This window comes from Canis lupus, chromosome 32, assembly GCF_011100685.1.
Source record: "Canis lupus familiaris isolate Mischka breed German Shepherd chromosome 32, alternate assembly UU_Cfam_GSD_1.0, whole genome shotgun sequence".
NCBI lineage: Eukaryota > Metazoa > Chordata > Mammalia > Carnivora > Canidae > Canis > Canis lupus.
In genome coordinates this window covers 29340818-29364138 of record NC_049253.1, presented here as the reverse complement: position 1 = coordinate 29364138, position 23321 = coordinate 29340818, and the positions used below count along the sequence as shown (strand labels likewise).

At 38.9% G+C, this 23321-nt stretch overlaps 1 long non-coding RNA gene across 2 annotated transcripts; it reads left to right on the top strand.

The window, feature by feature from the left end:
* The first annotated feature begins 2349 nt into the window (after window positions 1–2349).
* On the top strand, window positions 2350–14086 carry LOC119867180. 2 transcript variants are annotated; one of them, XR_005382882.1, is made up of 4 exons: window positions 2350–2483; window positions 3809–3914; window positions 4590–4724; window positions 12144–14086. It is a non-coding gene; the product is annotated as an uncharacterized LOC119867180 (long non-coding RNA). The 2 variants fall into 2 exon arrangements; XR_005382881.1 differs by lacking the exon at window positions 12144–14086 and adding an exon at window positions 8402–10435.
* Window positions 14087–23321: the final 9235 nt, after the last annotated feature.

Genomic DNA, 23321 nt, shown 5'->3' with positions numbered 1-23321 from the left:
CCCACCACAGATTCTACTTTTTTCTTAAGGATTTATTTTCCCAGACACTACACAAATCTTTGAAAAACTTTGCCACTTCTTCTGTGCTCTTTATCATCAATTACCAGTATTTAAATTTTGCAGGAATATTTGGGCTTCTTTTAGAAACATAAATGCAGAGCTTTGCTCACTGGAAAGTGAGTTGTACATTGTGGCTATGGAGGGGTGTCAGGATTATGGCGATACTTACTCCTTTGTTCCCTTTCTGTAGTGGGTTGCCTATTTTGATTGTTTTTCGTCCTATTCAGAATTAATGGATGTAAGGTTTTTCCTGTGCCTTTTCATCTTTGTGCTTTTGTTTGCTGGAGGTGGAGTGGTGTTGGGGGATTTTTCCTTCAAACAGTGCAAGTGATATCTACCACATGAACCTCCAATATGCAATCCAGTTGTGTTGGCTTCTCGGAGACTAAGAATGATGACCACTGGCCATGTTCTTCAGTTCTTATGATGAGTTGGCAAGGCGCTGTCTACTTAAGGGGGCTGTGAATTTCCTCTTGTCCGGGGGAAATCACACTATGTTCCGCTGTGCAACAGATATCAACAGGTACTGTGATGGGTAGAAAAGTGCCTATATTTCTCTACCCACAAGGGCAGGAAGGAAACCTACAGCTCCCTGTGAGCCTACATAGTACTATATTGGCCTGGAAAGACAAGGGAATAAGACCACTGGCAGCAAGGCTGGCCAAGCTGCGCTGGTGAGAGTGGGCGGTGGCTCACCTGAGGAAGATAATGTGCTTTGCTTCAAAGTAGATGTTCAAATGATGCTTCACACAGGCAGTATTAACTTTGCCTTTTGTTCAGGCCATCCACATGTATTGTTAAAATTACTGCACATCCCCCTCAGATATCAAGTATACACTGTTCATGGTGTGTGTGTGTGTGTGTGTGTGTGTGTGTGTGTGTGTGTTTGTAGGCATGTGTCCCAAATCTTTTTTGTTTTTTCTGAATGTGATCATGTTTTGGATGATACCTGAGCAGGGTTGCCTTTTTTTTTTAATTTATTACCATTATATATTATATTATATTATATATTTGTTGCTTTCTTATAACTATAGAGGAAGTCAAATCTTGGTATTAAAATTGTTTAAAAAGGAATAAATTGTCCAGTTGATAAATGATCACTGGTCTATCTAAAATATGAATTTGTCTTTAGTTATTGTGGAATAATGTGCCAGCTATCTAGTCCACACAGTGATTTTGTATGTAGGATAGGGAAGCAGTGATGCTCTCAATGGGAAGATGTGCAACACGAGTAAGGGGGGACTCCATGTATTTTATCTACTTCAGCAATGGAACTGCAACTTGGGGCTTTTGTGAATAAAATTTAGCTGCCTTGTATAGTCCTTTGAAAGAGACATATGTGATCTGTGAAAATTATAGTTTTCTTTTTTTAGAAGAAAAATTTGCAAAAGATCTTTCCAAAGATAACGTGCCACAGATCTTTTGTTTGTTGTTCTCTGTAATGAGGATTAATTGCTGTTTAAAAAAAAATGTAATTGACTTGTTAATCTTCAAATTCTTTCCTTTTCACAAGAGGATCGAACTGTTAAAAAAAATCAATAAAAATTTAGAGAAATCATTGGGGTTGAATCCATGCTTTCATTTTGCCTGAATAAAGTGATTCCTAAAATTGCTATATGTAATTACCATTTATAGCCAAGAAGAGTCTGACATGGTGGGATAACAGAACATGCCCTTACTCACAATGTGTATTAAGTGTTGAAATGGGGAAAGACTGGTGGGTAGAGGGTAGGTCATCCTTCTCTTTGGCTTACTTTTAAGAACTTCAGTCACCCACAGATTAGCCTAATATCATCAGTGTGGCATCATTCTCTTTCCCACATTAAGTGCCAGGTGCAATGGTGACCATCATTTGCCTATTTTGAATGTTTGTTGGGTGGACCGATTGGTGGAATGTTGGTATTGAAAGGGATTCTAAAGGCCATCGGGTCTCTCCTCCCTTTGTAACTCTGAAAGAACTAATGTTCTGCCTCAATGATGTTAGTAAATCAGAAAGAACCTAGGTGCTGAAATCGGACTCCCTGAATTTGAATCCTGGCTCTTGAGTTTGCTCTGTGGCCTTGGGCAAGTTACTTGACCTCTCTGGGGTTTTCTCATAAACTTTGTTGATTTGCGACCTACCTAGTAAGATGATCAGGATTGCGCTAGATGGTAACGGAGAGTGCTTAGCGTGGTGCCTGCCGTGAATGCTTATTGGCTGATGGCTCCTTCAGTTTACTCCTTGCCCTTACTGCACCACAGTCCCCCCAACACCTGCCCCCCAGCCTATGGCTGAACACTGATAAAGACCACACTACCTGCCACCACCTTTTTCGTTTTTTGTTCCTTAGGTTAGGCTGACCTCTGCCTACCATCGGGCCTCCTGAACAGACACCCACTGTCACTCCGCAAGCTCGTGATGAGTCGACCAGCAGCAAGAACTGGTAAAGCACACGATGGCAAGCAAGTGTGGGGCAGGGAGTGTTTTTAGTCCTTCTTCAGAGAAGCTATAGGGCAGATGGGTCATAAAATCTCTGGTTTTCATCTTTTTCACAGAAGCTGTCCCATGTCCTATCTTGTCTGTTACTAATTTTCAGTTGTAGTTGTCCTTTGTATGATTGTATCAGTTTATTTAACCAACCTCCTTGTTAGACATTGAGATTATTTGTAACTAGGGGATATTATAAAGAATGCTTCCACAAACCTCCCTGAATCAAACTATTTGAAACAGATTCAGCAATTAATACTTTACCATATTGTCCTTAAGTAAATGGGTGCATGTATATATTTATGCTGAATTAGAGGTTTCAGCCCTAGCAGGTTCATGCATTTCCCAGGACATTTTCCAACACTAATATCATGTTAACAGCTAAGAAACATTTTCAACAAACGTCTAATATTCAGTTCATGGCAAAGTTTCTGTAATTGTCCCTGAAGGGTCAATTTTGCAAACCAAGATTCAGTTAAGTTTCATGCATAACATTAGTCATTATATTAGGAAAAACCTTTTAAAAAATATGATGTCCTCTTGTTTCCCAAAGTGTCCTTCAATTCATTCCTCCAACTCCTTTATTTCCTGCAAACTAGGTTAGATCTTAGACGATTATATTTGGCAGGACCCCACAGGGGATGTAGTATGCTTCACATTGTGTTCTATCAGGAGGCACCTGAAATTGTTAGTGATGCTAACTTTGAACGTTTAGTTAAGATGCGACCCCTGAAATGCTGTGGTGAATATGGGCTATTCCATGGCCCAACAGCTTCTGACACTTAGTGATTTTAGTATGCATCGACAAGCCATTCCTTTAGCAGTCCCGGGTATTATGTTTAAAGAATGCAAAGGGAAAAAAGAAATCACCTAATTCTTTAGGTGGAAAACAGTGTCTTCTGATGTTTTCATTCACATTTTATCCCCGTGGCACTCTTTTTTTCCCCATCACATACCAAGGCGCCATTCGCAGCATGTGGGTTATATGGCCAATACCCTGAGACCTAGATCAAATGCCCCAAACAGTAGACACGGGGAAGGTTTTCACCTAAATCATGTCATGAATTCACCAGCAGGAAGGGTTCTCTTAAGGAAGAGAGAGGATGCTGAGCAGCAAAAAAAGAATAGATGATTCCCTTCCGGGCTATTCATCTTTTTCCTTTTGATTTCTGTATTCAAGATATTAATCTCTTAGGTTAGAAAGGTTTCTCTCAAATTATCTTTTGCTTTTCGGTTTTTATTATGGCACTTTTAAATAAAGTTTGTTTTTGCTTTATGTAGGCCAACCTCTGCCAGTGTGTGTGCACTTTCTGCCGGTGGTGCCCTGCAGCGCACCCGTGCCGTCCCCCCTGGAGCAGAGCAGCTGCGTCCCGGCGGCAGCTCCAAGGTAAGCAGTCCTCGCCCTACGTGTGCTGCTCAGTCTTTGTACCGGCAAGTATTTGGGCACTTGGGAGCCTGAATTTCTTAAATAGGTATTTGTTCACTATTTGCCAGGTGGTTGGAAATGTAAATTGTCACACCCAGGCTACGTTTCCTTAGGACATCTAGGTGTTTAGAGTCCTCCAGTCCATTCTCAATGACTTTGAAGCCCAATGGGTCTTTACCGTAACATAATCCGAGGTTTATCTGCTGCTACTTTGGCTGTGCTTGGTTGGATAAATGTACCCATCTTGTCTGTTTTGTCTTAGAGCAGGACTGTGTCAGGGTTTGTGGTTTCCCTGTAGACCACACTACGCCGAAAGCAAGACTGTAGTGAGACATCAAGGCTCTGATAATAAAGACCTGTGCCTTTGAACAGACTAGAGGGTGGACCTGGAATACTTTCTAAACAGACAATTCTATTTTAGCTTCAAAAGACCATGTGCCTGCCCTGGATAAGTGCTGTAAATCACCCTTCTCTATTACTAGGGCCCAGTCCTAACTTCTCATTTACCTTACTTCATGGGGAGGCAGTGAAAACAATTATGGGTTTGTAGCTCTCTACTGCTAAATATTCCTATAAACGGTCATGTAAGCAACAGTACACACACAAACAGGAGCACGCACACATATTTTTCTACAGGTATATACACTCGTGGATATGAAAAATGAGTTGTACTCAACTGCGTGGGCTTCGGAAATATGTCTTCAGTTGAACTATTTGACGCCCTGCTTTTCCATCTTTGTCCTGCAGTTTTTGAAGAAACTCTTCCTGCAGGTAGGACTTGGCACCTGGGATTACAACAGGACTTGCCAAGTATCTTAAGGAGGAAGTCTGTGATATGCTAGAGTGGCTTGCAGAGCTTCCCGAACCTACATTGATTAATGCAAATCATTTGGGATTTTTTGTTAAAATCTTGTTTTTAACTGATTCACAAATCAGTTCACAAACCTGGACTAGGCTGTTGATTGCTATTTGAAGGAAAATCAAATGACATAAAAGCATGCAGAATAAAAATCGCAAGGGCAAACATACTTCATCCCTTTCCCTCCAGAGTTAACAGCCATAAAGTTTGGTGCATGTCCTTCCAGAACGTTTATTGTGCAATTATACCTTGTTTTTAAACATAAATGTGGAATATTCCATATTCTGACTCTTTTCACTTTATATCAGTCTTCTTTATGGTAATCCTATTTTGGCTGCAAACTACTGCATAATAAGGATATATCACCCTTGATGTAAACATTCTCGCATTATGCATACAGGCCTTCCCTGTAACCCTCCCCCACCCATTATTCTGTTACAAACAGTGCTATACTAAGGATTTTTTTTTTTCTAAAGGAATCCTGATACCACATCATGTTGTATTCTTTTAAGTATTTTTACAGGATAAATTTTTGTAAGGGGGATATGAGTCAAAAGATAAGTCAAGTTTAAAATTTTTGATGTTAAACCACTTCTCCCAAAAAGCTCTCATACCAACTGTGGATGGGCATACATTTTTTTCCCATTTATGTATTTATTTATTATGATAAGTGTATTCTTTTTTTTTTAATTATTTATTCATGAGACAAACAGAGGCAGAGACACAGGCAGAGGGAGAAGCAGGCTTCATGCAGGGAGCCTGATGTGGGACTTGATCCTGGGACTCCAGGATCACGCCCTGAGCCGAAGGGAGGCGCCCAACCACTCAGGCTCAGGTTGAGTCACTCAGGCGTCCCTGATAAGTGTATTATTTAATCCTTTCCCCCACTCCTCCCCTCTGGTAACCATCAGCTTGTTCTCTGTAGTTAAGAGGCTGTTTCTTGGTTTGTCTCTTTTTCCCCTCATTTATTTTAGTTCTTAAATTCCACGTATGAGTAAGATCATACATACGACATTTGTCTTTCTCTGACATTTCATTTAGCATTATACTCTCTAGCTCTAGCCGTGTTGCAAATGGCAAGATTTCATTCTTTTCTATGGCTAAATAATACTCTCTTGTTGTATATAACACATCTTCTTTATCCATTCATCTATCAGTGGATACTTAGGATGCTTCCATCGTTTGGCTATTGTAAATCAGGCTGCTCGAAACCTAGAACTGCATGTATCCCTTTGAATGAGTGTTTTTGTATTTTGGGAGTAAATAACCCAGTAGTGAGATTGCTGGATCATAGGATACTCCTATTTCTAACTTTCTGAGAAACTTCCATACTGTTTTCCACAGTGGCTATAGCAGTTTGCATTCCCACTAACAGTGCAAAAGGATTCCTTTTTCTCCACATCCTCGCCAACACTTGTTATTTCTTGTGTTTTTGATTTTAGCCATTCTGAGAGTAATGAGGTAGTACCTCATTGTGGTTTTGCTTTGCATTTCCTTGATGATGAGTGGTGTTGAGCATCTTTTCATATGTCTGTCTTCTTTGGAGAAATGTCTGTTCATATCTTCTGCCCATTTTTAATTGGATTATTCATTTTTTTGGATGTCGAGTTGTGTAAGTTCTTTATATATTTTGGAGTATCCCTTTATCAGAGAAGTCACTTGCAAATATCTTCTCCCATTCAGTAGGTTGCCTTTTAGTTTTGTTTCCTTTGCCGTGCAGAAGCTTTTTATTTTGATGTAGTCCCAATAGTTTTTGTTTTTATCTCCCTTGCCTCAGGAGACATAGCTAGAAAAATGTTGCTATGGCCAATGTCAGAGAAATTAACTGCCTGTGCTCTCTTCAAGGATTTTTTTTAAAATTTTTTATCTATTTATGGTAGTCACAGAGAGAGAGAGAGAGGCAGAGACACAGGCAGAGGGAGAAGCAGGCTCCATGCACCGGGAGCCCGAATGTGGGATTCGATCCCGGGTCTCCAGGATCGCGCTCTGGGCCAAAGGCAGGCGCCAAACTGCTGCGCCACCCAGGGATCCCTCTTCAAGGATTTTTATTTCAGGTTTCACATTTTGGTCTTTAATCCATTTTGAGTTTGTTTTTGTGCATAGTGAAAGTGGTCTAGTTTCATTCTTTGGCATGTGACTGTCCAGTTTTCCGAACACCATTTGTTGAAGAGACTCTTTTTTCCATTGTATATTCTTTCCTCCTTTATTGATTAAGATTAATGAACCATATAATTGTGGGCTCATTTCTCGGTTTTCTCTTCTATTCCATTGATCTGTGTGTCTATTTTATGCTAGTACCATTCTGTTTTAATTACCACCACTTTGTAATATTTTTCTTTTTCCAGATTGCTTTGGCTATCCAGGGTCTTTTGTGGTTCCATACAAATTTGAGGATTGTTTGTTCTAGCTCTGTGAAAAATGCTGCTGGTGTTTTGATAGGGATTGCAGTAAATCTGTAGATTGCTTTGAGTAATATAGACATTTTAATAGTATTTGTTCTTCCAACATATGAGCATGGAATGTCTTTCTATTTCTTTGTGTCATCTTCAGTTTCTTTCATCAGTAGTCAGTGTTTTAGAGGGTTTTTTTCTTTTTTTAATCAGTTTGCAGAATATAGGTCTTTCACCTTCTTAAGTTTACTCCTAGGTATTCTTTTTGATACAATTGTAAGTAAGGATTGTTTTCTTAATTTCTCTATCTGCTGCTTCATTATTAGTGCATAAGAATGCAACAGATTGCATTTTATGTTGATTTTGTATCCTGTGACTTTACTGAATTCACTGATTGGTTCTAGTAGTTCTTTGGTAGAGTCTTCAGGCTTTTCTATACATAATATCCTGTTATCTGCATATAGTGAGTCATCTTTACCAATTTGGATGCCTTTTATTTCTTTTTGTTATCTGATTGCTATGCTTCCAGTACTACGTTGAATAAAAGTGGTAAGAGTGGACATCCTTGTCCTGCTCTGACCTTAGGGGAAAGGCTCTCAGTTTTTCACCATTGAGTATGATATTAGCTGTAGGTTTTTTCAGTAAGGCCTGTATCAGGTTGGGCATACATCCTTGCCAGCTTTGAATACAGTATGAAAAACCTTATACAATTCACACTTCTCTGACAAATGAAGTTGACCATTTTGTCAGATTTATTGGCCCTTTGTTTCTGGTTCCATGGAATGCCTATTCCTGTGCGTAGCACATTTCCTATGAGGTTATCTTTTTTTCTAATTTGTAAATTAAGAAACCTGGACTAGGCTGTTGATTGCCTCTAACCCACTGCATGACTCTTCCCAAGTTTGCTCCATAGCTTGCACCTCAGGAAACATCATCCATGAGCTGCTTACAATTCCCATTTCCTTTTTTCCAATGCTGTAGGAGGCAGTGATCAGTCCCTAAGTAAGTAAACTACATGCACATCATTGACATAGGAATTGAAGGTCCATTAATCTTTAAAACCTATTACTTGTGTAAGCAAATGATATTCATCCTTGATAAATCGAAAGCTGTGAAATATTGGTAGTTTTGAAGCCCAATGGATGTACAGAATGAATTTCACCATAGGTTTCTTTCTTTTTTTTTTTTTTTTTTTATAGGTTTCTTTATGGCCTGCAGAGATCAAATCTAAAATGCATCACAGCTCAGTCCCAAGCCTTACTTGACTATAGTCCTATTAATCTGATATTTGCTTATTTTAAATTAAGGTGAAAGAACAAGGGAAGACTGATTTCTTATCCCTATGAAGTTTACTTCTGTCCATTCAGTGGTCTGAGTGATTGTTTTGTGTCTAGTGACACACTTGAGTGTTTTAATACAAAGCATAGGTCAGGGTGCCTAGCTTCTGGACAGCATGTCTCTTTTCATCCAGGTGACAGGTAACTTCAGATCTGTCACTTTCCCAGTCTGACAGCCATTGTCCTTGCCTCCAGCCAGTCCTAATATAGATGCTATTATAAAACTAACACCCTGTGGCTAGCTCCCTTGTTCAGACTGAGTTATTTCAGGCTTAACAGCATGGCATAAGCCAGTTTATCTAGTAGGCTTCTTGTGCCTATATATCTGTCCTAAATTCCTCAGAGCAAAATGGAGCTACTCAGCCTTTCCCCTTTTCATTTACTACATCCATGATACATCCCCATCCCTACGGCACAGTAGACCTAGAAAATGGAAAAATGCGGAAGGGGAAAAGAATGTGTGTTAAACCACATGTTCTGTATAGTCTCCATAGTCTATATTTTTAAAATTACCTTTCACATTAGTCATTATCATGCTTTATAGATGATAAAACTTAAAGATGAGTGAGTTACGATCAAGCAGCTAATAAAAGGTGAAACCCAGATTATGATACAGATTTGTCTGACTTTTCATTATAAAGGATTTTGCTTATGAAAGTAAACTGAGGAAATGCACCTTTATAAGTTTTTTTTTTTTTTTTTAAAGATTATTTATTTGAGAGAGAGAGAGCACATGCATGCAGAGTGGGAGGGAGAGGGAAGGACCAGGACAGGCAGACTCAATGCTAAATTCAGAGCCCAACGTGGGGCTCAATCTCAGGACCCTGAGATCATGCCTGAGGTGAAACCGAGAATCAGGCACTTAACCAACTGAGGCACCAGACACCCTAATATAAGCTGTTTTTTAAAATAAGCTGTTTTAATTTCATCTACAACCAGTATCCTCACTCTGTTTTAACGGTTAACCACTTTTGGATTACCACTAGAGACAATTCATAAAATAGGATTATGGGTAGGAATTAGAGAGGTTTTATAAAACAGAATTTGAGAAGGAAATCCTGAGAATCTGCAGATACTAAACAATGACTAGCACAGTGGGGGATTTTCCAAGTCTGATGTTACTTTACATATGCCTTGTAGATTTTCTCCATTTACTAGTTACTAGTCAGGATACAAGTGGACCTCGAGGGCTTGCTGCAATTGACAAGTTTTTTTCTTTTTATGGGGACATGGATTGTTTAATGAAGTATAGTTAAAAAGTACACCTCAGTGATAAGCCTTTAAAAAAACAAGCATAAAACAAAAGTTCTAAAGTCATGAACAATGCAAAGTAAGCTTTAAAGGTTAAAATCCCAGCAAATATGAAATCACCGAAACAGGCAACAGCATGATTCCCCCACCCCCGACCCCACTGCACCCCCCCGGGCCCTCCAAGTTGGAGAATAGTGGAACCAAATAAAACTTTAGCTCAGAAAAAAAACAAAAAAACAAACAAACAAACAAAAAAAACCAAAAAAAACCTTTAGGTCAGAAACGTATGACTTTGAAGACTGAATGCCTTGGCCCTGCAGGACGCTTCTCACGTTCACAGTTACAGTGTCTAGGAAAAACAACCAGAAGCCAAAAACAATAATCATCCTCTACCTTGTGCAAGTCACCTGAATGTCTGGTACTATTTCCTCACCTGTGACAGAAAGGCCATCCTAAAGTCTATGAAGTGAAAAATGTTAATATATTTGTTAAATGTGATGGGTTAAAATTTAGAGATACACAGAATTTACTAAAAAGACTACTGTCCTTGGGGCGGCCCCAGTGGCTCAGCGGTTTAGCACCGCCTTCAGGCCCAGGGCATAGTCCTGGGGTCCCGGGATCAAGTTCCCCGTCGGGCTCCGTGCATGGAGCCTGCTTCTCTCTCCCTCTGTCTGTGTCTCTGCCTCTATCTGTGTGTGTCTCATGAATAAATAAATAATTTTTTTTTTTTTTTTTTAAAGAGGGGATCTCCGGGTGGCTCAGTGGTTTGGTGCCTGCCTTCGGCCCTGGGCGTGATCCTGAAGACCCGGGATTGAGTCCCTCATTGGGCTCCCTGCACGGAGCCTGCTTCTCCCTCTGCCTGTGACTCTGCCTCTCTCTTTCTGTTTCTCATGAATAAATAAATAAAATCTTAAAAAAAGAAAAGACCTTCAAAATAATCTTGTGGTGGATGGCAGTTGTACACACATGTGAGAATTGTTCCAAACAGAGGCAGAACACTTTAAAGTTGTTTGCAAGACTAGATGGGCAGACAAGCATATTTATTTTATGGTAGTTTTTCTGGGAAGAGCTAAATAATACTACCCATTAGACTTGGCTCTGAAACACCAATTTTAAAAAAGCAGCAGAAAAAAAATATGTCCCTATTGAATAATTCCAGTATCTCCTTATGTTTGTTTTGGCGATGATGGCAGCATCGCTGGATTAATCAAAATTTCCACATATTCTTTATATATGGCAATATTCATTGCAGCAACATTTTTTTTTTTTAAAGATTTTATTTATTTGTGAGAGAGGCAGAGACATAGGCAGAGGGAGAAGCAGGCTCCGTGCAGGGAGCCCGATGTGGGACTTGATCCCGAGTTTCCAGGATCAGGCCCTGGGCTGAAGCCGGCACCAAACCGCTGAGCCACCCGGGCTGCCCTGCAGCCACATTTTTGATGTTCTAATACGTGTTTAAAAATTCTTTTAATTTTCCCTTCTATCTAGTGTTTAAGCTAAAGTTGAGTAGACTTCCTCCTATCCTAAACGTTATACCCTTATATCCAACCTCAATTGGGAACATAAGAGAATTCAACTATATTTACTATGAAGTATAATTATTGTGTACAGAAATGTCACTCAGGGATGGCTTGGCCTCTCTTCTTCTTGCCTCCCTTTGACTGGAGCAGGGACTCAACCACAGGGAGGCCCATCCATTATATTCTGTACTATGCTGTGCTCAGGCATTTGTGTATGCCTATGTATTTATGTGTATATACATACAAATGAATATCCATGATCATTTAATGGACATATAAGGATAGTAAAATGCATTGTTAGCACAAGGCACTTACCTCAAACACAGGAACTTAGGGAAATTTCACATATGGACACTTTGTTGGGGGAAAAAAAAAAAAGGTGAGATATCCTGTTGTACTAAAGCAAATGTTGTAGGTTCTTACATTATACCATTAAATGTTTGGTTCTACTTCCCTAATTTCCTGAAGCTACATCTTTCATTACTTACCAAATATACATTCCTGTAAGTAAATCCCTTGCCGGGTTCCTTCCTTGGCTCAATTTCTTTGCTATTTTTAATGCCCATAGTTGCTCTCTCCTTTCAGCAGAGCCTAGGAGCCTGGGGTCAACTGAGACCCATTCTCCTAAAACTTTACAACTCTCTATAGGCATATTTACAGAGTGTTACCTGAAAATGCCAAGGAGCCAGCAGACATTCCATTGGTGTGCAATTCATTAAAAAGAATTTACATTCATTCCACTAGTAAGAATTATTTACTGCTTCAGCTTGAAAGGATGTGGTAGGTTTGAGTCAACAAAACTGTCTCTAGCCTCTTCCTCCCCTTATTCATAGGCATTAGCCACTCCACAGGTGTAAACCCATACGCCAGAAGATCTGTGTGGCATCAAGTGGAGAAGATCTGAAGCGCAAGAGCTTAGAGTTTGGACTATAAAGTACCTCTGGGGATTAAGTAAAGGCCACAGCCAAGAGCCAGCTCCTGAGGATTATTATTAGTGGTAATGAGGAAAACATTTTGAACCTGGGCCTCAAATCGCACTTGGTGTGCTAAGCAATGCAGGCACAACATGACATGAATGTAAATTTTAACAAGTTTTAGCTTTAGGCTTCTCATTACTGCCCTTATTCCAACTGTAATGTGCAGAATGCACCACCAGAGAGCAATCATTTCCCTTAGGAAAAAATACATGGATTTAAAACCACAAGAAGGTACCACTTCCACCCAGTAGAATGGCTGTAACCAAAAATACAATATACAGTGTTGGAGAGGATGGAAAGAAACCAGAAACCTCCTACTGTACGGATGGGAATATAATAGAGTACAGCCACTGTGGATAAGTTTGGTAGTTTCTTAAAAACTGTTACCATACAACCCAACAATTCCAGTTGTATGAAGATAAATGAAAACACATTTATGTTAAGATATGCTCATGAACATTCATGGCAGTGTGAAAATAAAGAACAAATGGAGACCAGCCTTGAAAATTCTCTGAACAGACAAAACCAATTTAGTCAGACAAACAAAGCTTAATTAAGCTTATTTTGCAAGACTAACTTGACCTGGGTCACTTCTTGCTTATGCCTCTGAAAGTCATACGCAAAGTTGAGCAGATTCCAAAGTTCGTAGGAGGCAGCACACTGACCAATTCCCTATCATTTAAGAATATTTTAATATAACCAAACGCTGTGAAGAATAAACAGCTACTGCTTTCTCACTATCGTAGCTGCTTGCTAACAAATATTCCTCTGAGCTTCATCCCATGTTTTGGTTTGAGTGTTCCCAGTGTGTGTACAATAAACTTCCTAATCAGTACTTTGGTGACTGGTTTTGCTTCTGTTATTTCTGAACTTTTGACATCTCATGGCAACAGAAGTGGGATCCAAAGAAGAACCTGAATGTCTCCAAGGCCAGTGAGCAAATAGGTGCTGGTACCCACAAAGTCCACTGAACTCCCTGCTTCCTCACTAACCCTGGAATTGGAGGGTAAATCTCTTTGGGACCTCAGCTGTGCTGTGTATTTTGAGCACTTCAACTTTATAGCACCCCCTGCAGTTTGCTTGTTGGAGCTCCTTGGTGAGTCATTCTGTTCTGTCCAAAGTGAATGGGGTGGGGTGGAATGTGACTCCCTGTGTTTTGAAACAGTTGCTGGAAAACAGAGCCTCCCTACTTAGACATTTAATTCATTTAAAGAAAATGAAGTGTTTTATCAGGTATACTCTCAGAAATATAGGAATGAACCCAGATGTTTTTCAAGGTCATATAATCTGAGATAATCCTAGATACGTAAAAGCTAATTTAAGTTTGCTAGTTTAATAAAATTAAGTATATCTTCAAAGTTTGCCAGAAAGAAAAAACAAGATGATTTAGTTGTTCAATGCCTAATCCAAGCATCAGTGTTCAAAGCACTAACTTGAAGTTTATATTAATTTTAACTGAATAATGGATATTCATTGAATATCTAAATCATTTCCAAACTTACATTTAGCATTTAGTGTTTATCTTTGGCTTTTTAATTTTATCCACAGGGAGATAAAAGATATTTGGATCCATTAATTAACATGGTGCCACATCAAAAAATCTATCAGGAAAAATATACTTCTAGAAGTTATGAGATATATTTATAAATTTGCCAACACAATTGCTTTTTTCTTAGTTTTAATTAGTAATTAAAGATTCTAATAGCTATGAATTCTAATACATGTAATTAAAACTATTAGAAATAATAGGGCTAAGAAAACCAACTGTAGATGAAAAGTAGGTAAGGGGGATCCCTGGGTGGCGCAGCGGTTTGGCGCCTGCCTTTGGCCCAGGGCGCGATCCTGGAGACCCGGGATCGAATCCCACATCGAGCTTCCCGGTGCATGGAGCCTGCTTCTCCCTCTGCCTGTGTCTCTGCCTCTCTGTGTCTCATGAATAAATGAATTAAAATCTTAAAAAAAAATCTTTTGACATTTTTAACAAACTGCCCCAAATCAAACTCTGAATTAAGAGAAGTATTAATTTATTTAGGCTTATTTGATATATTAAATTGCATGGGAAACATCAAATAATTTGTAATTGCTTAACCTTCTTAGATCATATTTCTGGGATATATAGGTCATTAAAATTCAAATTATAAGATCTTTAAGAATTTCATGTGTTGGTATAGTATTATCATAGTTCCAAGTATGATCTTAAAATATTGTAGATCATAAAAAATAACCAAATTTGTCAGTTGTATCATTTTGGTGGTGTAAATATAGGAACTCTCATAGGATGTTTTTAAAAAGTGTCTGTTTTTTTAAGTCTTTTGCCATTGACAGACATTAGTTGTTTTACTCTGATGGTTTTGCAAAAGTATTCCTGCAAAAATGCTTCATTTTGAAAGAAATTCATGTGAAAGATCTTGACAATTACTCAAAGATGCAGGCTTCTAAACAACTTCTTAACACTGAACTGGGTAAGAATTTCTAAAGCTCTAATGGAAAACTGATTCATAAAGCCGCTAACCCAAGATGAAACAAAAGAATTACATACAACTAAATTGAACTTATGAAGATGATTAGAATTTTTATGACTTCATTTAAAACACTGTTGGTTCCTTAATGTTTTTCAGATTTTTTTTTTAAAGATTTATTTATTCATTCATGAGAGACACAGAGAGAGAGAGAGAGGCAGAGACACAGGCAGAGGGAGAAACAGGCTCCATGCAGGGAGCCCGACGTGGGACTCGATCCTGGGTCTCCGGGATCACACCCTGGGCTGAAGGCAGGCGCCAAACCTCTAAGCCACCCGGGGACCCCTGTCGTTTATTTTATTTTATTTTTTTTTTTAAAGATTTTATTTATTTATTCATGAGAGCCAGAGAGAGAGAGACAGACAGACAGACAGACAGACACAGGTAGAGGGAGAAGCAGGCTCCAATGCAGGGAGCCCGACGTGGGACTAGATCCTGGGTCTTCAGGATCTGGCCCTGGGCTAAAGGCAGCATTAAACTGCTGAGCCACCCGGGCGGCCCTACCCCTGTCCTTTAGATTTAAAGGATCACTTTCTCTCCTCTCTTAAGCTATCTATAACTTACAGCAATTTGGTAAAGTGTATATTTGCAACAAAGGCTGAAGCATTTGTCACTTTCCACCTGATTTCTCCAGATTTTGAAAACTTAAGTTCAGGGGTGCCTGGGTGACTCAGTCAGTTGAGTGACCCTTGATTTTGGCTCAGGTCATGATCTCAGGGTTGTGAGACTGAGCCCCAAGTAGGGTTCTGCACTGGACTTGGAGCCTAAGACTGTCTCTCTTCTGCCCACCCCACCCCCCCGCCCCCCTACACACACTCGCATGTGCATGCATGCATGCTTGCTCCCTCTGGAAAAAAAAAATTCAATAATCTGTTCTAACAGGACCCAGTTGGGTAAGTCCTAGGCTTGGCTTCCTAGCCTCAGGCTTTTGAAAGTCCATTCTAAGATTCCTTATAAAAAGTCCCAGCAAAGCAGATTTAAAAGAGTCTGTATGGTCAATCCCTATTCTTGCTGCACTTATGTAATTAATTAGGCCAACTTTATTGAAACTAGATTTAATTTGCAAACAAATTAGTCATTATCTCTGATTGTAATGGAAGTGATGAGAGAAATTACATTTCAATAATATACCTTTGTGGATATTGGATTCTACTGCTGTTGTCTTTGAGGTTTTGTTTTCTACCTGTAAACTAGACTAGATCCTGAATTATTCTAGTTTGCTCCAGTATTTGTCTAGAACTCCAAACTAACACATCCAGTTTTCTCCCACTCTTCTGACATAGAATCACTATGAAACTAAAGTTACCCTTTACCCAAAGCCAATGGCTTAAAGCTGGACAACTTGATACAAACTTCAGAGAAATCATCAGAATAACTCATATATAGACATTCACACTGCAAACTGGAAAATCTGCCAGACGGTCCCTGCCTGCCCTCACTCCATCTGAACCCAACCCTAGAAATTTTCTCAACTGACAGCTCTCCAGTGTGCTGGAACTATTAATCTTTGTTTTTCCTTTGTTTCCATAGAAATGTATCTCATTACTGGTTTGTTCATATTCTATAGAGACCTAATTTAGGTGAAAGCTCACCTGAAACAGGATTGGATGAATATAAGGATGTTTTAAGTAATGAAGCTGTGAATGCTAATACATCCTGTGTGCCTATGTATATAAGTGGGTTTCATTTTTTTTTTTTTCTTCTAAGTGGTTATCTCTGCTCTGGGGAGTTTTTCAGTCGTTGGTGTGGTTTTCCCTATAGTCATCATATACACCTGTCCAGTGCACTGCATACTCTGGAGGGTTTTCAATACCTGGCAGCAGCCACTCACATTCCAGTGATCAGACAACTGGATGAACTCAACAGTAACCCCAGAAATGATGAAGATGGTGCCTACATGCCTTGCAATCTGACAACTCAGCGGGATGAAAACACTGAACATGCAATTCTTTGATCCCGACTACACCAACAGTAGTAACTGAGAATCCCGCCATACTGGTTAATAGTACTCTCAGCCCCCTGAGGAAATGACCAAAAAGGCATTTATTAAAAACAGAGACCAGCCTTAACAGTTCCCTGGGCCGACAAAACCAGTTTGGTCACACACATTAAGTTTATTTTGCAAGACTCACTTGACCTGGGTCATTTATTGCTTATGCTTCTAAAATTCATAAGCAAAACTTGAAACGTTTCCCAAAGTGGATATGAGGTAACCACTAACCAGTTCCCTGTCAAACCCTGTGAAGAATAAACAGCCACTGCTTTCTCACTATATACGCTGTTTGATAATAACCCTTAAGCCTCATTCCGTGGTTTGAGCACTCCCAGTGTATGCACAATAAACTTACTAATTACTACTTTGATGACTGGTGTTACTTCTTTTATGTGTAAAGATGCTGTCAAAAGTTCATAAAGAGCCAAAATTTGTTAACAGTCCAGATGACCAACTGGTGAATGGATAAGCAACATGATATATACATAAGATGAAATACTATTCAGCAATTAGATTGGTTTTTGAGGTGAACCTCAAGAAATTTATACTAGAAGATGCAAAATCATATAGAATATGATTCTTTATAGACAGAAACCACATCACTGGTTGCCTGGGGAGAAGTAGAGATGGACTGCAAGAAGGGCTCATGAAAATTCGGTGGGGGGTGTGATGAAAATGTCTAAATCTGGATTATGGTAATTTTGGCACAGCTGTAAACTTACTAAGTGATGGATTGTAAACATGGTGAATGAGTTTTATATAAATTTTGCCTCAGTAAAGCTGGATCCAAAAAAGCACACTGATTTAGTATTACATTAGAATAGGCACTAAGAAATGAAACAAGTAGAGGGAAAACTAGAGCGCTGTTAGGATATAATACAAATAGCCACTGTGTCATTCATTTCAGTCCTGGGCTCTGGTTTCCAGGCAGGAAAAAAGAACATTGTTTGCAGACCAATGGAGGGAAGTCAGGGAATTTACGGTCAGGTAAAAATTTTATTACTTCTGGCCGGAGGCCAAAATGGAAACATTAAAAAAAAAGTTGCAAAGTTGCAAAGTTTCAGGCAGAATGCAATTATTTTCTGAATGAAAACCAGTACTTTGGAGTCCCTTCTGAAGGGATTTATAACATCAAGTTAAGGGTCTGGTATGTATAAAATAACTGATACTTGAGACAAGTGATCAATCCATCTATGTCACGTAATATTACATATTCTGAATTATCCTTTATATATTTCTGATTTTTAAATGTACTCAAACTTAAGGGGTGCCAGGTGGCTCAAACATTTGCCTTCGGCTCAGGTCATGATCCTGGGGTCTGAGGATCGAGCCCCGCCTGCATCAGGCTCCCTGCTCAGCCGGTAGTCTACCTCTCCCTCTGCTCCTCCTCACTCTCTCGCTCACCCTCTCAAATAAACAAAGTCTTAAAAGATATAGGCAAGTGTCTGGGGCTAGAAAGCCCTGTTACAGCCTTCTAAGAAACTCAAATTTTACAAAGGAATCTAGCAGTAATCTGAGAAAGGTAAGTGAATATTAAGACAAAACTATGCCCTTTGGCTCTAGAATCGCAGTGGCAACACTCTAGTATCTCCCACAAGTAACTGTTTTAATAGAATATACTCTGTCATTTTTTAAGTAAGTGGTAGGCCCAATGTGGGAGGGCTTGAACTCACAACCTTGACATCAAGAGTCCATGTTCTACCTATTGAGCCAGTCAGGCACCCTCCAAAGGGTTCTCCCATAACTATCAGTTCTTGGATAAAATAAGAAAATTTAAAAATCCTTACTGGATTCTCAGGGAAGCAGAGAAACCTCCAAGGACTATATAGAAGCAGGAATGGTGAATAAACAGAAAAGCATGGTTGTCCTGAGGGCACATATACCCTCATCAGCACTGGGATTGAGGCTAAGCCTTGGATGAATGGTAAGGGGAGGAGCCAAGTCTGAGTACCCCAAGTCAGGCCAGGAACCAAGAGGAGGGCTAAAATGTCCAGGGACAGCTCCCAGCCTAGAGAAGCAAATGCAAGACGTCTTTGAGAGAACATGTCCATCTTAGAACCTCTGGATTCCCACAAGTTCAACCAAGGAAGCATTCACAAAATCACACATGTAGAATGGCACCATAAGAACAACTCAGCAACAAGACATTTAGGACCCCCGACTTCAAATACCATAGGATATAAAGTTACCTATGTATGAAATGCTCAATGAAACCAAAAGAAGAAAAAATCAGAACGCTTTAGGCCAAGCCTCCCTAAAAGAGAAAGTACTTTGGGGAATGAAAAACAGCGGTTGAAATTAGTCAGTGGTGGTGACAGCAGATTAAGCTATGTTGTTATTGCTTTCATTTCAGCTCTGTGTAAAGTCTCAGAAAAAGTGATATTCAAAGAGGTCGTGGTTGAAATTTCCTAGCAGAAAGATAAATGAGGAATCCAGAGACTCCTCTAGATGCATTTTAAAGAAACTACAGCTCAGAACAGATGATGAAAAGACGTTAATAGGAGCAGAAAGTAAAAGGAGATCCCATAGGAGACAGAGGATAGCAGTTGACTTAAACTACAAAGGAAACTAGATAATAGTGGAATGATACCTTCAAACTGTTGAAAGATAAAAATTAGAACTGTACCCATAAAACTATCAAGAATAACAGTAAGTGTTGTGTATTTGAAATCTGCTGAGAATAGACCTTAAGTGTTCTCACCAAACACACACATAAAGGTAACTGTGAAGTGATGGATGTATATGTGTCAAATCATGTTCTCTCTCACTACAGATACACACACACACACACATTTTTAAAATGTGATCTCTACACCCACCATGGGGCTCCAACTCAGCCCAGAGACCGACTCTACTGACTGAGATAGCCAGGTGCCTATAGGTTCTATACTTTAAATATATGATTTTGTCAACTGCAACAAAGCTAAAAAACTTTTTTTTTTTATGAAATCGGCAGTAAAATGACATTTTCTGATGAACAAAGACTGAGTGATTATCTTGAACTCCCTTAAAGTAACTTCCTAGAAATACATCCTTTGAAAACAAATTACTTCGGAATGCCTGAGATACACAAAGAAAAATGATCAAAATGACCCCAAATAGTAATGTTTACATGTGGGTTGGGAGACAACTAAAATACTGGATAACAAAGTATTTTTACTTTGGAAGAGAGGTGATGAATTTTAGTGTTCTAAGGCCCTCGGTATTCAGGAAGGCATTTAACACACTAATTAACTTTGGATTGTTGAATAGTCCAATGCACATTTAAGGTTAACTATTGAATAGGAAGGGATGGAAGGAAAACACAAAAATCTTAAAGGCAAAGATCTTGGACAGAAATGGAAGTGCTGGTAAAATTTCTGACCCTTTAACCTGCTCCCCGTCTCCTACTCCCCAAAAAACAGGACAAGTAGGATAACAAAAAACCTACGTACAACATCCTAATTAAACTAGGAACCCCAGGGGATCCCTGGGTGGCGCAGCGGTTTGGCGCCTGCCTTTGGCCCAGGGCGCGATCCTGGAGACCCGGGATCGAATCCCACATCAGGCTCCCGGTGCATGGAGCCTGCTTCTCCCTCTGCCTATGTCTCTGCCTCTCTCTCTCTCTCTCTGTGACTATCATAAATAAATACAAACTTAAAAAAAATTAAAAAAAATAAACTAGGAACCCCAAATTTGGGCAGGTGTAAGACCTGTGAGAAATGAGTAACTGAGCAGGGGAAAAGCAACCAGGTATATAAACCACAAAAGGTGGAAACACAGTCACTGGAAAATTCGGAGACTAGCTCCAGAACACCACTGAAACTGAATTGGGGGGCGGGGGGGGAGGTTGCCTTCTCCAATACTGAGAGAGCAAAGGGTGTGAGACAGGTCTGAAAGGGCTGAGGCATTTTTGGGCCTATGAACTCTCAAAACTAGCCAGTGAAAGCTCCCTTCCAGGATAAAGTCCCTAAAAACAGAGTCCTATACACACCTGAGAAGAGACAACTTAAAATGCTCAACTCTTTTTAAAATCAGCCTACACACCTAAAACCCCAACACATAACTAACCATAATATGAAATGTCAACATACTTCCTCTGTTGATAGGTCAAATAGCCAAAGGAAAATAAATGCCAATGTATAGACTTTTAGGGGAGGTGGGCACTGAGGAGGGCACTTAATGGGATGAACACTGGGTATTATATGTTGGCAAATTGAACTTAAATAAAAACATGTTAAATAAATATAAAATACTGATCCGAAAAAAAAGTGTAAATTATGAGCAGCACAAATTGCTACTTTGATATAATGCACAAATACAGAAACTGCATCAAAACAGGCTTGAGAATACATAACAAAATTTAACTACATAATTGGACATAAATTCAGTGTATTTCCATGAAGTGGAGTCAAACAGATCATGATCACTGATCAAATGAAATTAAAACTAGTAATTTAAAAATACACTTCTATAAAAAAAAATACACTTCTAAACTCATGGTTCAAAGAAAAACTTGTAAACATTTTAAAACTATTTAGAAATAAACACTGAAATGAAATAAGGAAATGAAAATAAAACTTGTGGGATCCAGAAAATGGCATTTTAAAAAATCAAACGTACCAAAACCAACTTAAAAATGCTAAAATATTCTATAATCAACAAAATAATGAACTGGTAGTTAATTTTTCCACAAAAGAAAACTGTAGGCCCTGGTAGTTTTACAATTAAGTTATATATCAGATGTTCAAAAAGTGGATTATTTCAATGTTAAATAATTCAGAGAACAGAAAGAACATTCCATAACTCATTCTATGAAGCTAAAAACTGTGAAAACAAAGTAACAGACCAACCTCACTCCTAAGCACAGATGTAAAAGTTCTAAGCAAAACATTAGCAATTAAAGTTCATCAGTGTATTTTAAAAAAATGATCATTAATGATCAAGATGGCTTTAGCCCGAGAAGGTAAAGACGGCTCAACATTTAAAAAATTTTAAATGTGGGATCCCTGGGTGGCGCAGCGGTTTGGCGCCTGCCTTTGCCCCAGGGCGCAATCCTGGAGACCCGGGATCGAATCCCACATCGGGCTCTCGGTGCATGGAGCCTGCTTCTCCTTCTGCCTATGTCTCTGCCTCTATCTCTCTGTGACTATCATAAATAAATAAAAAAATGTTTAAAAAAAATAAAAAATAAATAAAAAATAAAAAATAAAAAATTTTAAATGTGTAATTCACCACATTACCTGATTAAAGTAGAATAAATACATTGACTTCAAGAGGAAAAAAAAGTGTTTCATAAATTTCAACCCCTATAAATTAAAGCTTAACAAAATAGAAGGAAACTTCCTTGCCTTGTTAAAGAGTAGCAAAACTAGTAAAATTCAATATTACCCCAAAGAGTAGGGCTGTCAGTACTCTCTAATTATCCTATAGATTAAATATGATTCTAGTTAAGAAAAAGAACCTCCTGCAGTTGTTTTTCTTCCCAAAGAATCTGACAACTGATTCTAATATTTAATGAAAGAACAAAAAGGTCAAGAACACTCCTTAAAATGAGGATAGGGTTACTTTACAAGTTATCAAGACCTTTAATCAAGTTGCAGCAATTATTGTACCACTTAGCTCTTGGCTAGCCAAACTGACCAAAGGAATGGCACAAAAAGTCCCAAAATAGACATTTATTTACGTGGAAATTCGCCATGTAGACAAAGTCCCTGAAGAAAGGATGCATTAGTCAATAAACAGTAGAAAGAAAACTGGTTATCCGCATAGTAAAAAAACTGAAATTATTTCTCACACATACATAAATCAATTCCAAGTGGACTAAAGACAAATGTGAGACTTTCTGACTTCTAAAGGAGACTATAAAAATATCTTAAAACATAGGGTACCTGGCTGGCTCGCCTGGTGTAGCATGGGACACTTCATCTCAGGGTTGAAGGTTCAAACCCCATGTTGGGTGTAGAGATTACTTTAGGTCCTTAAAAAAACTTTTTAAAAAAGATTTATTTAGCATGTGCATGCAAGGGTGGGTAGATGGGCATAGGGAGAAGGAGCATTTCAAGCAGACTCTGCACTGAGTGCAGAGCCTGACACAGGACTTGTCATGGGGCTTGATCTCACGACCCTGAGATCATGACCTGAGCCAAAATCAACAGTTGCATGCTGAACTGACTGAGCCACCCAGGTACCCCTAAAAAAAAAAAATCTTGCAACATAAATATAACTACATTTGAAAATGTTAAAATTACAGAAATATTAGTATCCTATTATGAAGAACTTTTAAGAAAAAAGGACAAAAGACACCAAGAAGTATTTCACAGAAGAAACAATAGCAGCAATAGCAGCTAATCGTGAAAACATGTTCAACTTATTGTTTGGGAAAATGCAAATTAAAGCCACAGTAAAATGTCATTTTACACCTATCAAATTGGCAAGAATCATCTTAGAGCAGTAAGCAAACTATAAACCAGGTTGTACACTAGCACAACCATTTTGGAAAATAAGCACATACCTTACTACCAACTCTGCTAGTACTACATA